The sequence below is a fragment of the Balaenoptera physalus genome (assembly GCF_965194825.1).
Source record: "Balaenoptera physalus genome assembly, chromosome: 3".
In the NCBI taxonomy this organism is placed as follows: Eukaryota; Metazoa; Chordata; class Mammalia; order Artiodactyla; family Balaenopteridae; genus Balaenoptera; species Balaenoptera physalus.
In genome coordinates, this window is record NC_138890.1 from 72128046 (window position 1) to 72140466 (window position 12421).

Genomic DNA, 12421 nt, shown 5'->3' on the forward strand with positions numbered 1-12421 from the left:
TTTATCCGTTTTCCTGAAGATCTGTCATAATGGAGTAGAAGAAAATGTATCCAACGTGGATAGAAAACGGTAGTTTAGATTTGATCTGAAGTTAGCTATAACCAGGGACTTTGCTAAAGTTGTGCTTTAAGTTCCACATGTTGCAGCCAGGCTGCACCAAAATCAGGAGCCAGTGCAGAGGAAGAGCCTCACAAAGGCAGCTGTCCCCAAACTCACACTCGGCTTCTCCAGGGCAGAGAAGGGGCAGAAGGAGCAAGCTCTGTAGGTCACATGGCTGTGCTTCCTCCATTTGGTGTCAAGCCACTGTGGCCACTGCGAAGCTGCAGCGCTGCTCAGGGTGCTGCCACAGTGAGCCTCACCCGCTCAGCCGCACCCTGCCCTCCAGACATGCCCCAGAGGCTTCCCAGTTGAGGCCATGGGGTTGCAAAGGGCCTTTTTGACCTCTTCATCTCATAAGTAAGGAATAAGGCATGAAAGAGTTTTTCAGGTGTCTAAGATCAAACGGTGGCAGACGTGGATCTCAGATCAAGAGCTTTCGGCTCCAGATGCATGGCTCATCCCACCATTCTGGGCCACCTAGTAGAGCTCTAAGGGGAGGTACACTCCCTCACTCTAGAAGCATTTATTTGTTTCACCCAAGGCCATGCGAGTATATATATATATATATATGGATTAGTGACACTGACCTTGAGATTGACATCACTGTTTATGCTTTTCATTGGCACCAAGATGAGAAAACACAAAAAAACTACCACAAAATGATACAGTTCTAAAAGTGGGCAGCTACGCTCATGAGTAATGCTGGAATTTCAAGCTTGGGTGATTCCACCATCTCCCACAAGTCAGCATAAAGTACATTTAAGGTAAAACTTGAACCACGTCAATGAAGTGAAACGTCCCAAAAGTCAGTCTCTCCTTAAGCAATTTTGCTTCATCTGGACTTCTTTCCTCTAAACATGGGGTCCCCACTGGGCCTTCAACAATGATCCTGAAGCCTGACACTGACCACCCGCAGGCATCTTCACTCTCCCTAGCTGCTCAGCTGCCAACAACTGCTGGGACACAAAGAATGGGTGGGACAGTCACTGCACACGGCTTTTTCTTTGTGGGCACTGTGGTCAAAGCCTGGCAGAGGTCATCTCCTCACGTCTCAGGGAGCACACCATGGAAGAAAGTGCACTCTGGTTCCCAGTACACACTGAAGAGGTTTGCTCTGCCTGGGGTCTTACTTGTGATGGATCCAACTCCTAGACAGAGACTGGGAAGCTGCTTTTGTTTTAACGAACTCGTTCTTAGAACTCAGTGAAAAACTCACCTGGCTTCCAAAGCCCTATATTTACTGACTGACACTTTGTTCTGAAGATCTGCCTGTCAGGCCGTGGTTGCCATCCTCCTCAGCAGTGGAGCCTGACACATTCCCCATCAAAGGAAACAGACAGGGCACGTCAGCCACTAACCCATGAAAACACTGTGGTCTCCCTTATGTGCCAGGCAATGAATCTACATGTCATTGGGGCCTTAATGACATAGCCTCATTTTCACAAAGAATACAACCTAGCCAAGAAATGAAAAATTCTCTTCCAAGTTCCCCAACTAGACAAGAGTTTCCTTAGATCAAGCTATAAGAAATCCTCTGTGGATAGAGAGAGAGGTAATGTCTCTGTCTGCCACACCTTAACTCTGCAAATTCAGAAGGAGCAGAGTTTTGTCCTTTAGGGAGAAGGCAACCCATAAACACACACTTAAAATTCTAAAGGCAAATTTGGGGGCTCTCTTTCAGAAGCTCTCTGGATGTCATAACAATACAATATCCTCAATCAAAGACAATTACACTGGAAGGTGACAACTGAACCTAGAGGGTTAGCTTATAGGATGATGATCACCATCATAAAAATTAAACCCTACAGCAGTGATGGGCTGCGGGGAGGCCCTCCAAACAGTCCCCAGTGGCTGCACAAACAAAACTACAAAGCATCATTTACATCCTGCCTTGAAAAAAAAGCCAGGATTTCTTTTTCCTTCCCTAGCTTGGCAGAGCTCCACGTCATAAGCTTTTTGTTTTTGTTTTTGAACGGTGGAAGAAAAGTGCCTTTGCCCCAGGCTGGTCTTCACCAAAATAAAAGTAGACCATCTGGCTAGCTCTCCTGAGGAACTCTATGCAGCTGAGTCCTTGGCTGGGCTCGGGCACAGTCCTCACCCTTCTTTAAGGAGGATGTCTTCTTCTCAGTGGGAAGAACCACCTGACCTCTCCTGGCCCAGGTGAGGTGCTTCCTGGCTGGCATGGCCTCCGTTACTGACCCTCCCCTCACACTCTCACCACTTCAATTCCTCTGCCTCCTATGAAAGTATAGCTAAGAGGTCAATTGTTCAAAACCTGAAAGTCCAAAGCATAAATTGTCCACCCATTCCCTCACCTCGCAGCCTCTGGACAATGGTCCTCACTCGTTATTGACTGTTCACCAATTGTTAGCATCTCCACTAAAGGAAAGATGGGGTCCTGAGGAAGTTTCCATTAAGCAATGATGATACCTGGTGTCCTCACTGGTGTACAGTGGGAGACAAGGTCAAAATTATCCATTCAAATGAGGATTAGGATTGTGGGTCAGGTTCTCCTCTTCATGTTATTCTTCTGTCCCTATAGTTCTGAATAATCTCGAAATTAGGTCCACAAATGCTTAAGTTCCTATTCTATGAAAAGAAAGAAAGAGAGAGAGAGAGAAGGAAGGAAGGAAGGACGGAAGGGAGGGAGGAAAGAAGGAAGGAAGGGAGGAAGGAAAGAAGGAAGGAAGGAAGGAAGGAAGGAAGGAAGGAAGGAAGGAAGGAAGGAAAGAAGGAAGGAAAAGGGAAGAATGAAAGAAAAAAGAAAAAGTTTATATGTCTTGGTCTGCTAGGGCTGCCATAAAAAAATACCACAGACTGGGTGACTTAACAACAGAAATTTATTTCTCACAGGTCTGGAGGCTGAGAAGTCCAAGATCAAGGTGCTGGCCAATTCAGTCTCAGGTGAGAGCTCTCTTCCTGGCTTGCAGATGGCCCCCTTCTCACTGTGTCCTTATATGATGGAAAGAGAAAGTTCTGGGGTCTCTTCCTCTTCTTATAAGGGCACCAGCTCTACTCAATTAGGGCCCCACATTATGATCTCATTTAATCTTTATCGCATCCTCACAGGTCCCATATCTAGGCACACTGGGGGGATAAGACTTCAAAATATGAATTTGGGGGACACAATTCAGTCCATAGCACTATGCTTGACTATCTGGGGGCTGCGAGATAAACAATATATATCCCATGTGCTCAAGAAGTTTATATTCTAGAATCAATTTATGCTAAAAGTAGAAGGGCCCTCACACTTTATGCAGTCTCTTCCCACAAGTTCCAAGGATTACTTCTAGATACATTCCAAGAACGTACTTCTTGATTAGGGGGTTGGCTATTTTACCCTAATTCCCAGAAAGTGCGCTCTAGAGCCCGTGATCCACAACTACTGAGCCCACGTGCCACAACTACTGAGCCCACGTGCCACAACTACTGAAGCCCACGCATCCAGAGCCCGTGCTCTGCAACAAGAGAAGCCACCGCAATGAGAAGCCTGCGCACCGCAATGAAGAGTAGCCCCCGCTCGCCGCAACTAGAGAAAGCCCACGCGCAGCAACAAAGACCCAATGCAGCCAAAGATAAATTAATTAATTACAAAAAAAAAGTCTCATCTTAATTTTATACTAGAGATAAATAACTTTTCTTTTAATAAGATACTATCATCATTAAAAAATATTCAGGCCCATGAGTAAATTTAACTGTTGTTGTATTCCAGAATATTTTAAATTCCTTATTGATTATATCAGAGTATATCAGAGATCAGATTTCCTAACTTCTGTATTTAATTAATAGAATCTTACTTAAGCACATGAATAATTCGTTCATAAAAATCATAAGCAAAACTTATTCCTAACCGTGTTAATTATTCTTCCCCATTTTAACATTACCTGGTATTAAATAATGATAACATGTTTATTGAGAGCTTACTATGTACCTACCACTATGCTAAATGTAACACTCTTTGAAATATATACTGTTATCATTTCACAGGGGATGAAAAGATGCTTAGCGTAAGTAGCCTGCCCAACGTCAAGAGGGTTAGGGGTGACTAGATCCTGACCCAGGGTGTCACATTTCACACAGTAAATGACACGGCCAGCCAGGAGTAGACCCAGACCATCAAAATCTTGTCTCCTAGCTCATGACTTTAAATCACATGTGTTTGTGTAAATCAACAGTTAACCTTTAAGCCAATGCCCAAAGGAAGTGTACAGAAGGTTACTCAGACCTCTCACAGCTGTGCTAGAATCATTTCTAAGTGAAGAACTCCAAATTTTCCTTTAGGAAACCAAAAAACGCTCCTATTGTCTCCATTTGAGTCTACCAGCTCCATATGGTAACAGCAAGCTAGGATGTTCTATAGGTACAATGACCCACGCTGATGATGAATGATGTCCTCTAGATAGAAAAAGGATCACAGGTCGCCCATGTGTCAGAAGCATTGTTTTTGCTTATAGGGCCGTTCCACCTTCACAGGTATTGCTCCTGGAGCTCATTGTGGAGCTCAGGAAGTGATGGCTGAAATAAGTGAGAGAGATGAGACAAAGACCCCACACCTCATCTCACTTTCTCCCAGTTAGAAAAATGAAAGAAAAAAGAAAATAATAGCAGTCCAATATTAGACTTCAGGAGAGTTGTTATCTAAAGATTCAGAAAAACATCCATGACGCAGAGTTGTTCTCTGATTTTTCCTGACAGATTACAGTGAACAGGAGGAGGGTGGAGAGTGGGAAGGAGAAAATTCACTAGTTGATCAACTTGGAGGGGCACTTTTGTTTTAGATTCTGAGGAGTGGGGCTCTGCTGACACCGCTGACCTTTTAGGCACTGGATTTGCTGCCTGGAAAAGTAGAACAATCAAATATGATGGTGCTGGTCCATTGCTTTCTGACACGCAGTTCTTCTGGCTATGGAAGTAAGGGCAAATTCAAAGATATTTAAAGCTCCAGGCCCTCTTAGCCCCAGCAAGACCCAAATTTTGTGACAGCTGGGGTGCTCAGAGTTTATTGTTTTCCATCACTGCTACAGTTTTAATTCTATATTAAACATCATGCTTTAAATTTTTTTTCAAACTTTTAATTGAAGTATAAAATATATACCAAAAATGTATACACATCAAAATTAAACAGCTCAATACATTTTCACCAGACGAACACACCCATTTAATCAGCCCCCAGATTAAACAGAACAATATAAGCATCCCAGAAACCCTCCTTGGCCAGGGCTTTAATCCTGACACAAAAATAAGTCCCAGCAAGCATCCTATGCCTAAAAGTGCATTTAGCATTAAATGTGGGACCTGAACGACCACAGTGAAAGACATCATATCCCTGCCCTATTTTTTCAACACAAGCTGCATCTACACAGAACTTCAGGCAGAACACAGTACTACTCATCCCTCACAGCACCGAGGGGCAAGCCTCTCCAAATCACACGAATGGAGCCAAATGAACAGGCCTAATGACAACGAGTTGAAAATTAATGAACTAATCAGGAGCCTGTTGAACACAATTCTTCTGCCACCTGCCCTTCTCCACTTCAAAGGCATCTCTATCACTGGTAAAACCAAATATCCACTTGGTAAAGTATAAACAAACTGCAAGGGGGCAGGGGGAGTGGAAACATATGAATAAATAAGCCACTTGCCTCTCTGCAATCCACTTGTTTCTCCTCCCTTAACGGACTTACAATGATAGTCTGTAATCAAGGTACAGTGATGGACTCAATGACAAGAAGCTCTAAGTGACCTCAAGCAAATCATGTATTGCCTTCTCCTGGGTACAAACCTCCTTTAGCCTGATATGCCCAGTCAGAAAACCTCTTACCTCAGAGACAAAAGGATTCCTACGGCCAATGAGCACTAGCTGCCTGACACTGTGTAAATGGGCTCTCCATAACCCATTACATCCAGGGAAGGCTTTTCCCATTTGGCTTAACCCAAGGCTGCACTCTGTGCCTAATTTGCAGAAGAAAAAAAAAAAACATAGCCACCTACAAATGTCCACAGGAACAAGGGACTAAGTTTCCCTTTAAAAGGAACCCAGAGGCAAAGGCTGAATGAATGACAAACTTTTTCATAAAGGGAGTAATCAGGCTAAAAGAACAATCCTGTGTGAAAAGTCCGTGACCTTTACTGAGGCTATGACCTTGAATTTGAATCTTCTTCTGATGCAAAGAATGTAGCCAATTGTTGGGCTCTGGATTAGATCTTTACAGAAAGTTTACAACCCTTTCCCTCCAGGGCTAGAATCTAGTTTGGAAGTTGGGGGTGAGGATTGGTATCTACATGACACCTGGGGAGTCCCCCAACCTTATAACTGTCCAAATATATCAGTAACTTTCTGATGCATTTAACTGTATTACAACCTCAAAAAATTCTCAGCTTCTAAACTGATACCTGAGTCTAGATTTGGAAGGAAATTTTTAATATATCGTATACCTGGCGACCACACCACGGAACAAAGAATCGTTCTCTGAGATCACAGGCCTTGATTTAGGCCAGCTTTCAGATCAGATACTTGTTTTTGATGAACCTGGGGAAAAGAGGCTGAGAAAGGTACCTTTGCCTATCATGGACTGAGGGAGATCTTTTTTATTTTTAAAATCAATAGTAAAGCCTTTCCATAAGATAAGTCACTGGGCATAGTAGGAAACAACTCTTCTTTGGCCAAAGATCAACTGGGAGTTCTAACAGACTTGTGTCCCTTTAATGCCGTGTCTCATGCTCCCCAAAACCCGCAGATTAATGATGCTTCCACAAAATTACTTTTTTCCTTCCCAAATCCTACCTCTGACACATTGCTGCAAGTAGTTTAACTGTGAAAGGCCTTGACCTCCTTTCTTTGTCTCTCTGATTCAAGTGTGTCTGTTTCCTTGGGGCTACCAAGCTCAGTTGGATGACTGACCGCAGTGGAATGGAGCATCAGCCAAGCCCCGAACAATGGGCCCCTTTCTCCGGCTGTCACATGAACAGCGTTGTGTTACAGCCATTGTCCCTCCAAGCAAAGACGGAGAGGCACAGTCTCTCACAGACCAGCTATTCTCTCTGACCCCCTCCGACCAAGTTACTAAAAATTAGAAACGAAAGGAAAGGAAAAGAGAAAAGAAAAGGAAACAAAATTCATGCCTTCTGAATGGAGCGATATAGCCCTAACAAGAATTATTAGTGCAACCATGGACCATCTGTGTCAGAATAATACCTTGTCAAAAATACCCGTCCCCAGTGCTCACTTCAGCAGCACATCTACTAAAAAATATACATCCCTGGTCCCCACTGCACACCTACTGAATCAAAATCATTAGAGGTGAGCCAGTATCTGCCGGTGATTCTTATGCCCCTGAAGTTTGAAAGCAGAGGCCTCAAGCATTTCTAACCTTGCTGATGGCCCGATTTTGCACACCTATATGTTCAAGGGATGTACAGGAGGTGGGGGGATATTGAAAGGGCAAATACGTTATACCGTGGTTATCCAATCTTCGTGTGAGGGAAAACATCTGGGAGAAGAGAGGTGAGAAAGATGAGGGCACCAAGGAATGTGGGGAATGAGACAGGAAATTTTTTTAAAATAATAATGGCTGTTGAGAAGATAATAGGAATTTGGGGGTGGGGTCAGCAGTGAGCAAAAAGAGGGAGGTACAGGGAGAATAAAAGGAGGTGCTGTAGCAACCTGGCAGAGGCTTCAGAAAACGATGGACGGTGAGAAAGTTCCAGTGGTGGGATGCACAGATGGCTGTCAAAAAACAAGCATGTTGAATATTCAGCGCTAAGTTTCAAGATGTGAACTTCATTGTCCTAAGCCTTAAAAGCCACTCAGAGTTGAATGTTTGATGATAGTGTATGAAGTGAAGGAGAAATGAAGCGAAATCCATGGTTGGACGGATGACCTTACGCTAAAAAAGACGGTAGAGTAGCATGGCAAGATCATCTCTAAACCTCTTAAAGGAAAATATGAATTCAGATTCGGATGATGCTAGAAGAAACAGGAGTCCTGTCTCCATCCACACCCCTAAGAAGCACCATAGTGGTTGAAAGAAATAACAGTTTTCTCATTTCACACCTTCTCATGGAACGGGGACTCAATTTTTTTACTTGACTCTCAGTTGGGTTCCCCAAACCACATTGGGTTTATATAATAGAATAATAGCAGTGTAATATGAGAGGCTCCTTTAAAACACATTAGTGCTGTGGGCACAGGCAGAATCTAGTCCTATAGCCCCGGGTGTGGCTGTCATAAAACAATTCTCAAATGTTAACTCATTACTCCTATGGAATGGTTTAGTAACTGTTGCTTAAAGATGTCTTGCAAATTCCTGCAGCCATGTGTTTGCATTCCCCTGTCTTAAATGCCTCATGTACTCAAATCCTCTCTCCTTCAAGGCCCTACACTGTCAGGAAACCTCAGGTGAACACAGAGACTTCTCTCTAGTATGAGCCCTCAGAGCGGCTCTCAGAACTATCCACCTGGCCCTGGCTACACTCAGCCTTACACAGTCACTTGTATTTTTTTTTTTAATCTGTTTTTTTAAGGCAAGTATCTTGGTAATTCCACACAGTATTTATCCCTATGCCCTATACACCAAATACATATCTGATGGAGCCAAAATAAAACTCACACCAATTACTTTCTTAAAGAGCAAAAGTCACATCTTGTCACGATTCCTTGTCCGAAAAAATAATAAAGTAACCTTCTCAAAATATCAGTGGGGGTAGATATTTGAAATTTTTCATTTTGATTGTAGAATTAATCCCCTGGACCCAAAACAAAGATTTCATACTTTTATTTTGTTCTGTGTGAAACAAACTGAATTCGTGGGGTTTGATTTTCAATTTGTCACCAAAAATTATTTTTTTTAAAAAAGAAGACAGACAAGCATGATTCTTTACCAAAGGTATTTAAAAGTTCCATCATGGGAATGATCACCTGAGGTAAGGTTTTAGAACAAACCCAATCTGTGCAGCTCAGCTGGCTTGGCCAGGATGTTAAGGACAAGGCACTCAGTCACCCTCTAGATGGGGCCTCCTTGCTCCCAAAGATAAGAGGTTTTTAACAGATGCTGATATCCTTCACATGTATGTATCAAGATGAGGCTTTCTATACTAAAATACTGTTTTCTTTGTCTTGGATGAGGGAAAGGGTACAATTTATTGCCCTCTAAGCAGGAAATTGAGGTGGTTAAAGTGCTTTACATAGTTTCTTTATCTAAGAGTATAAATCACTGGAACTGAAACAAGAAAAATCACTAGTAATGAACATCTATAACAACAGGATATATTATCACATTCACACTTTCCAGACTGGCTAATTGCACAAAGTATGCATCATCAAACAGCATCCAGATGGTGACCTGCAGTTTTACAAATAAAGTTGTATCAAGGAAAATAACATTGGTTTGCATCTTTTTTTTTCGTCATAATATGAGTGATCCTTTTATTAATTGCTATAAATTAATCTTCTGCAATAACTATTTTTTAAAAGAGTTAGAATGATTACAGTGAAAAATAATCTTAAATTGGGGAAAAAAGAGAGACAAGAGACAAATATAAAATCTTGGGAAATTCAGAGAGAGAATAAACAAATGAATGAGTAAATCAAGAGATTAGGAGATTATTTAAGAGACAACAAAAGTACAGCCAGATGCAAGCTTAAATTAAGCTAGAAAAAGTTCATACTGGAAACAATTGAAAAAGAAGACAAATCAACAGAACCTGATGAATCTTGTGTTAATTCTTAAAGCTAAGCTAATTTTTAAAATGAAATACTGGGTACACATCCTTGAGAAAATGAGAGCAGAGTTTGTTCTTAATATTGCTTTGTTTGAAGTCCAAACAAACTGGATGTTTGTACTTCATTCACTGATACTGCTACCTTCCTGCTCTATGTCATTGGAATTCTCTTACTTCAGCCTATGAAAGAACATTGTTTTGTTGGTTATTTTACGGTGGAGCTGCCCATGAGCTAAAAGTTCAATTTTTGAAGCATCACTGTCTTTGTCATTACCCGGCAATTTGTTCACTTGTTCAAATAGTATTGCATATTTCCATGATTACAAAAAAACAGTAAGTGGAAAATGAAAAAATTAAAAACCTAATTATAATTATAAGAAGACTTTGTCTCATAAACTTAATATGTGAAACAAAGATGGAATTTATTAGACATGCCAAAACGGCAAATCTTTAGCCTGAACCAGACACTTATTTAACTTGAACAGGTCAACTGGGGTTCAAATAGGAAGAAATATCAAAATAATATAACATTTAAAGAAAGAAAAATTTAAGAAAGAAGTAAATATTGAATACTGTGTCTAAATGGCAAGATATAATTATAAATTTATAATATACTTGTCTCTCTAGGACCAGCATTCCCTGTAACATGTAGGCTTTTGGACCTATTTTTAGGACTGCATCCTGTACTCAAGTAGGAAAAAGAATATTGAACCAGTCACCATGTCTCTGATCAAATACAAAAAAAGATGCAAAGATGTTTTATAAACTAAAAAGCACAGGGTAAACCATTACAGTGCCCTGATACTGTCATTCACAACCAAAACTATCCCAAAGGTATGATAAACTCAGCTCTTATATTGTAGTGCTGCCACAGTGTTGAACATGTAACATTAATTCAGTGGCATCTGGTGTTTCATAAGTCTTCTTAGGATATTCTATTTTGTCCTTTTTCACTCTGTGTTATTAACTTTGTAGACTCTGTCTAGCCAAATTGTAAATTCTTGAATGGCTTCTCCACAACCCTTAGTATGTACATAGTGACTGTCCCAAACACTTTGTGTGCTAAGAAAAAGTCAACTGCATTCATTCATTCATTCTTCCTCCACATTCTTTAGGCATTTATTATGTAACTACCGTGTGCCAGCCATTGGAATAAAGGCTCAGAATAAGGAATGATAAACTCACCAATCAGTTGGAGAAAAATTCAGGCAACATAACATAGTTGATAACAGTATGATAGATGCTATACTAAAGCTAGCCACAAAGCAGAATAGGAATCACATGAGATACCACCGTTTATGTGAGCGAACTAGGAAAAGCTTCAGAGGGGAGGTCTTAACTGAACTGCATCTTGAAGGATGACTAGGTAGTAAGAAGTTGGTTAGACCAAAAAGAGGAACAAAGACATTTCCTGCAGAGGGAACAGCGTACACAGCCAGGTCCGGGAGGAGTGAAAGAGGCAGTGTATTCTTTAAGGAACAGTAACAAGATCAACGTCAGTGGGGCTGAAAGGCTGGAGAACAGGGAAGCAGAGAAACAACCCAGGGAAGATTATATGTGAAGCTGGTCTTGTGTATCATGTTAGGAGGTTTGGCTTTATGCTGTAAGCCAGTGTTTCTCCAAATGTGATTTGAAGTCACCTCAGATTCATTTGGGGATCTGCTCAAGTGCAGATTTCTGGCCCTTACATCTGGGATGAAGCTCCAGAATCTGCATTTTCAATAAGCACCCAGGTGACACTGATGCTTACCATCTGGGGAGCTGCCAAAGATTATTAAATAAGGGAATGACACAATCAGATTTGTGTTTTAGATATATGCTATTAAACAATCACAAGGAAGGTAAATCCGCTGCTGCTAAATGAGCTTGTGACTTGGGTTTGCATTAGAACCATCTGGGGAACTTGTAAAACTGCAGACTTTTCATATCTCGCCCAAGGCTTATTGCACCTGAATCCAAGCAGAGGCAGCTAGGATTTATATTAGGTAGAACTATTATACATGAAATCACCATTTTACCTAGGTCAAAAATGGTCAAATTTTGGCAGTTTCTCACAGCTTCATCTAATACTTTTAATAAGCCCCGCTCCATGTTTCTGATATACATCAAAGTCTCAGAATAGCTGATGAAACACAAGCAGAGCTAAATACCTTTCCTTTTTTATTAATTATCAGTGTCATTACTCACTTTGACTGACATGCAATGATGTGACATACTTTATGTACCTAAAACAAATGTTAAAAGAAACAAATGATACTCAAACACAACCACCAATGAACTAAGGCTAATTTAAGGATGTTAGAGCCAGAAGGAACGCCAGAGATTATCCAGCTCTTTCCCTACCTCCCCACACATGATGAAGCTGGTGGGAGAAGTGCCCTGCTAGAGGTTATACTGAATATTTTGTTCAATTCCTCAGTGATACATGCTCTTCATTTTAACAGGTATTGAAATCATGAGAGCTAAAAAGTGTTGGGGATTTAATTTATAGAGTGCTAGTGCCACGTGAAGCCCTAAACTTGATGTGTGTGTGTGCCTGGGGAGAGGGCTGGGCACAAAGCAAATACTTGTGCATATCCATTTCTAAAATGAAGCCAAAGAA

General features: G+C 41.3%; 1 protein-coding gene across 7 annotated transcripts in view; it reads right to left on the reverse strand.

The window, feature by feature from the left end:
* Positions 1 to 12421, reverse strand: part of MEGF10 (multiple EGF like domains 10) — a 363967-nt gene that overhangs the window by 141228 nt on the left and 210318 nt on the right. The window contains exon 5 of one of the 7 annotated variants that reach the window (XM_082457835.1): positions 4913 to 5002. The exons of the other annotated variants lie outside the window; for them this stretch is intronic. The gene's annotated coding sequence lies outside the window, so the exon portion shown is untranslated. The remainder of the gene's footprint in view (positions 1 to 4912; positions 5003 to 12421) is intronic. 7 annotated transcript variants of the gene reach the window in all.